This window comes from Triturus cristatus, chromosome 7 (genome assembly GCF_964204655.1).
Source record: "Triturus cristatus chromosome 7, aTriCri1.1, whole genome shotgun sequence".
Classification (NCBI taxonomy): Eukaryota; Metazoa; Chordata; class Amphibia; order Caudata; family Salamandridae; genus Triturus; species Triturus cristatus.
This window is the reverse complement of record NC_140590.1, coordinates 196,158,601-196,164,600: the sequence shown is the minus strand read 5'-3', so window position 1 is coordinate 196,164,600 and position 6,000 is coordinate 196,158,601.

Genomic DNA, 6,000 nt, shown 5'->3' with positions numbered 1-6,000 from the left:
AGGATGGTTAGACCAGGGCGACCTAGGCATAAAACTCGACCCAGGAGGAAAGGAACAAATTCTGCTCACAGAACAGGAGGAATGGCCGGACATGGACAGATGGAAGAAGAACTATCCAAAAGTGTTCGGGGGCACTGTAGGGAAAATGGAGAAATTTCAACATAAAATAGTGCTCAAGGACGGAGCCACGCCAGTGGCACATAAAGTGAGGAATGTGCCCATCGCAGTAAGGGAAGCCGTCCAGACAGAACTCCAAGATCTGGAGAAGAAGGGCATCATAGAACCCATTACATGTGCCGAATGGCTGGCGCCCTTGGTGGTCATGAGGAAACCCAACGGGAAGGTCCGGCTCTGTGTGGACCTGAGAGAACTCAATAAAAAACATTGTGGTGGAGAAATTTCCCCTTCCCAAGATAGAGGAGATGTTGGCAAAAACCAGAGGAGTTCAGTGGTACTCCACAATTGACCTTACCTCAGCTTACCACCAGGTAGCTCTACACCCGGACAGCAAAAGCCTCACATCGTTCATCACCCCGTTCGGGTGCTACAGATTTTGTCGCATGCCGTTCGGGCTAGCCTCGGCGACAGCTGTCTTTCAGAAGATGATGCACCAATTGTTCAGAGACTGCGAAGATGTACAGTACTTCCAGGACGATATCCTAGTGATGGGGAGGGATAGGAGAGATCATGACCGGAAACTAGAAAAAGTACTACGAACACTAGAGGCCAAAGGGCTCACGGCAGAATGGTCGAAATGTCGGTTGGGACTGCAATCGGTAACCTATTTAGGCCATGAAATTGGGCGACAGGGGATCACACCCAAGGCGGGGAACGTGAAAGCCATTGCGGAAGCACCGCCCCCCAAGAACAAGGAGGAGGTCAGATCGTTCCTGGGGATGGCGGAGTACTACAGCAAATTCGTGGTACATTTCGCATCCAAGACCTACAACATGAGGAGGCTGACAAGAGAGAGCACATTGTTCCAGTGGACACCGGAAGCCCAAGTGGAATTCGAAGTCATCAAAAAGGGAATCCTAGAAGCCATACCACTCAAGGGGTACGACCCACAAGGCGCCACCATACTCATCACCGACGCCAGCGACAAGGGGTTAGGCGCTGTACTCATGCAAGACCGAGGAAGAGGGGACACGGAGACAATCAGCTTCGCCTCCAGAGCACTGACGGAGACAGAAGGCAAGTACAGCGTCATCGAGAAGGAGATGTTAGCGGTAGTGTGGGCCATGACGAGATTCCGGCAGTTCCTATGGGGTACCCGATTCCTGCTCAAGACGGACCACAAGCCGTTAGTGAAGGTGTTAACATCGAGCGGGCACGCCAGTGCCACACCCCGGATATCGAAGATGTCCTTAAAACTGTTGGAATTCAGATATGATGTGGAGTACATTCCTGGAAACAAGAACCGAGTGGCGGACTATTTGAGTCGAGCGGCGGCCATGGAGCCGGGAGAAGAAGACCCAGCGGACAAAGGAGAGATGGTAGCTCTCATAGAGGACCAAGAGAAGATAATCAGCATACAAGAGTGGACGGAAGCCTATGAAGAAGACCCGGACCTTATGGAAGTAAAAGCGCACATCACACAAGGGTGGCCTGATAAGAAAAAGGTGAAAACCAGCCTCAAACCATTTTATGAAGTGAAAGAAGAACTGACAGTAGGAGACAAGGGCATATTCATCTACCGGGGAGACAGAGTAATCCCCCCCACGAATCTCATCAACAAGCTGCTGGACTTATTACACGAAGGCCACCTTGGCATTGGGAAACTCAAGGCCAGATCGAAACAGAACTACTGGTGGCCAGGTATGGACGTGAGAGCAGAGAGGCATGTCAGGGAGTGCCCCCAATGTCAAGGGGCCGACAAAACACTGAGACCACTACGTCCAGCTCTCGGAAAATTCGACACTCCCTCAAACCCGTGGGAAGAGTTGTCAATAGACATTCTAGGACCGGTGCTGGATGACCAGAGCATACAGAAATACGTGTGTGTCCTCATCGACCGTTATTCTAAATGGCCAGAAATAAAGGTGAGCGAATCCATGGACACGGAGAACATCCTGGAGTTTCTATCGGAAACATTCACCCGAGAAGGAATTCCCAAGTCCATCTTAAGTGACAATGGACCACAGTTCACGTCGGAAAGATGGAAACAATTCATGGGAAGAAATGGCATCTCTGTAAAGCACACAGCCATATACCATCCGGCAGGCAACGGTCTGGTGGAACGATTTAACAGAGTGGTGATGGGGGCCATACAAGCGGCCATCACCTGTAATAAAGACTGGAAGAAAGCGTTGGAGAACATGGTATGGGCCTACAGAATAACGCCCACAAGCACGGGGTATAGCCCGTTTCAAATTTTGAGAGGACGTGAACCCTTCACGCATGACAACAGAATCTGGAAGGAGAAGGTGGTGACCAGCGAATGGTCCCCGGCGGTAGTGAGAGCGAATCTGGAGAGAGCACAAGCCACCTACACCAACAACTACAACAAGAGGAGGAACGTGAAGGACACTCATTTGGAGAGGGGAGAATGGGTGAGAGTAAAGCTGGCGACCCTACAAAGAAAGGGAGACAGCAAGTACAGCAAGCCGATGCAGGTTAAGGAAGTTTATGATCGAGCTGCCCTGCTCAGTGATGGGAACGTGTGGTCGCAGGACCGCATGGCCCGGTGCAACAAGATATTGAGATGGGAACAGTGGGATCCGGAAGGTGAGGACACGGACGACGGGGATGAAGAGAACAAGGAAGGCGGAAGTGAACAAAGGGAAGAAGCAGGCGCAGGAGAGGAGCAAGAAGGTGTGTTAAGGGGTGAGGCCCCAGTGGTAGAGATGGACAGGCCGAGAGGCAATATGAACAGCGAAGGAGCGATGAGTGGAGGGACAGAAATCGAGGAAACGCAGAGCCAAGGGGCTCGAGGGAACATTGGTAAGGTGACCAGGAGTGGAAGACAAGTTGTAAGGCCTTCCAGGTTCCAAGACTTTGAACTAACCGGCGAACTGTAAGTTGCCTGATTTTTGGTTTGGTAAAAGGGGGAGATATGTAGCGGTCTAGTTGTTATCGCGTCACGTTGACGTGACGCAGGCGGCCATGCTGGCGCCGGGGTGCGCGCGCAGATTAGCGCGCCGGGCAGCCAGAGTGGGAGTGCCGGCCGACGCTCCTCGGTACATGTTAAATTGAATGCTGAATAAATATAGCGATAGCCCAACATGTGCCTCGTGTGATCTTTAAGAAACATTACAATTACAAGCATTGTAAAATAAAATTACAAAATTATAGTGCGGAATTAGTGTTAGTCCAGTATAAATGTAGGCGCACAGCTTGGGGCTGGTTCTGTCTTTGATATAAATGTTCTTTGAAGAGGCATGTCATAAAATGCAACCACAAATCCCAAATCTACTGGTGCCTAACGCAGCAGTTTTTCATGGTTTTGCTAGATTATCGCTAGAAAAGGCGCTATACACTTTATCAGATGTAGCTTTCTAGATCCACTCACACACAACAACACATGCACATACAACCCCACACACAACCCCACACACAACCACACACACACAACCACACACACAACCACACACACAACTACACACACACAACCAACCATAACCATACACACAGCCATACACACAACCACACCCACAACCACACCCACAACCACACACAACACCACACACAAAACCACACACACACCCACACAACCACACACACAACCACACACACAACCACACACACAACCACACACACAACCACACACACAACCACACACACACAACCACACACACACACACAACCACACACAACCACACACATGCACACCCACATACACACACACACACAACCACACACACAACCACACACACAACCACACACAACCACGCACACGCACACCCACATACACACACACACAACCACAACCACACACACAAATGGAGGAGACAACTGCAGCAGGAACTTTGGCTCGGTCAGGACAGCAGAACCACCGGAAAAGGAACCCCTCGGCACGACCTGAGCAGCAAGAAGTTGTCACTGGAGACCTAGTGATCTTATGAACAATAGTGTCATCAATGATCTAATCCAAACTGTAACTGTGACAAATAACATCCCTATATATTGCAGTACCATAAAAACGTCAACAAACATTTGCATAGCCAATAGGTCTCGCCTTTGGGAACTTATAAGTGTTTTGCCATGCAACAGCTGTTGTTGCACCAAGGATATTGTGCTGCATAACTAAATACTTATAAGGTCCCAAAAGCGAGACCTATTGGCTATGCCAATGCTTTTATGATTATGAATACATTAGGTTATGATTTTATCGTAGTTTCCCAATTCAGCTCCATAAATGTTTGTGCCTTAAACCTTTGACTCAGTGCTTTATCCATGAAGTACGTGTTATGTCCAGGGAGGCAGTGCTATTGTATTTACATTCATCAACCTTTCATCCAGAAGGGTGAACCAGAAGCCTCTTCCATTGTGCACCCAGGGCCAGATTTACAAAAGGCTTGTGCTGCCCTTACATCACGCAAGATGACACAAGGCAATGCAACTCCTTAACTGGGATACACTAAGCCACACAAAGCCTCCTTGCTCGGCTCTACGTGGTTTAGTAAATCCAAGGTAACACGAGGCAGAGCATTTTGCCGCCTTGCATTACCTTGTGGCAGGGAACCGTTCCATGTGTGAAGTGTCGGCGTTCCCAGGCACCCACACATGGATGTTGGCACATTCCAAGATTCAGAAGCAGTAGTAAACCTGGGTATGCGTCAAAATAGTATGCCTCCCGGACTCAGGTGTAACATCGAGAAATATCTTTATTTCTCCTTCTTACTTCCTTTTTCTATGGGCCAAAGCATTCCAAATCACACATAGAAAAAGAACAAGCATTTGCAATGCAATAGGTCTTGCATTTGCGAGAGTTTGAGCTGTTGGCATTGTAAATGACAATGCCTTTAATTTATGTGTTGGTTTTTAAAACATAAATGAAAGGAATTGCCATTTACAATGCCAATAGCTTAAACTCTCGCAAATGCGAGACCTATTGCATTGCAAATGCTTGTTTAGAGTTATGCCACAGGCCAGGCGGGCAACTAGAGCCAAATTTCGGGGGCGGGCTGAAAGGGATTTCGGGGGGGGGGGGGGCTAAGTCTTCCAGCCATAGGCAGAGTGGCTGTAAGAAGGGGTGAAAACACAACAATAGCCTCATTAACGAGTAAATGGTCTTTTAAAGACCTGTGAAGTACTCGGGTCCGGCTGCAATTAGACGGACGCAAGCCCGCGAGGCTGTCTCAGCCGGGCTGACACACATGAGGGGGGGGGGGCTGAAGCCCGGTCAGCCCAATGGGTGTTGCGCGCCTGCCACAGGCTGTGGGAAACTAATGCTACGTTAATTACCTCAATGGCTTGCACAAAACAGTTTGAGCCCTCTTGGCGTTAAGAAACCGAATATACAGAAAACTCACATCAGGTCAGGTCAGGACACAAGTAGTAAATAAAGCAATATGCGAGAATCCAATACATATTTGTCTGTGGCAAACAGTTCAGTAACATATTAAGACATCCGTCATGTAACAAGGGCCTGTGAAGCTGGGCTGGGCAGGCGAATCAAAGGCCGCCCTGACAAACATGTACAAACAGCCCCTGCCCTGCGTCTCCTTGTGCAGCCTCTCTCCTCCCGTCCATCATTCTCTCCCTGTCTTCCTCTGCGTTCCTCTCCTCCCCCTCGGATCGGGATCCCTTCTGCACTTGACCTCCGGGCAGGGCCGGACTGGGAACCAAAACCGGCCCTGGCAAAGTGCTCGGACGGCCCCTCCAGGGCTTGGGGGGGCCGCCGAGCTCTTTGCCAGGGCTGGTTTTCGGCCGATTTTGTTACAGGGCCGATTTTGCAGCTATGCTGCAAAAACGGCCCTGTAACAAAAACGGCCCCCAGGGGCCCAAACCGGCCCCCATCCGTGCGGCGCACCGGGGGATTGCGCGGTGCCCGCTACG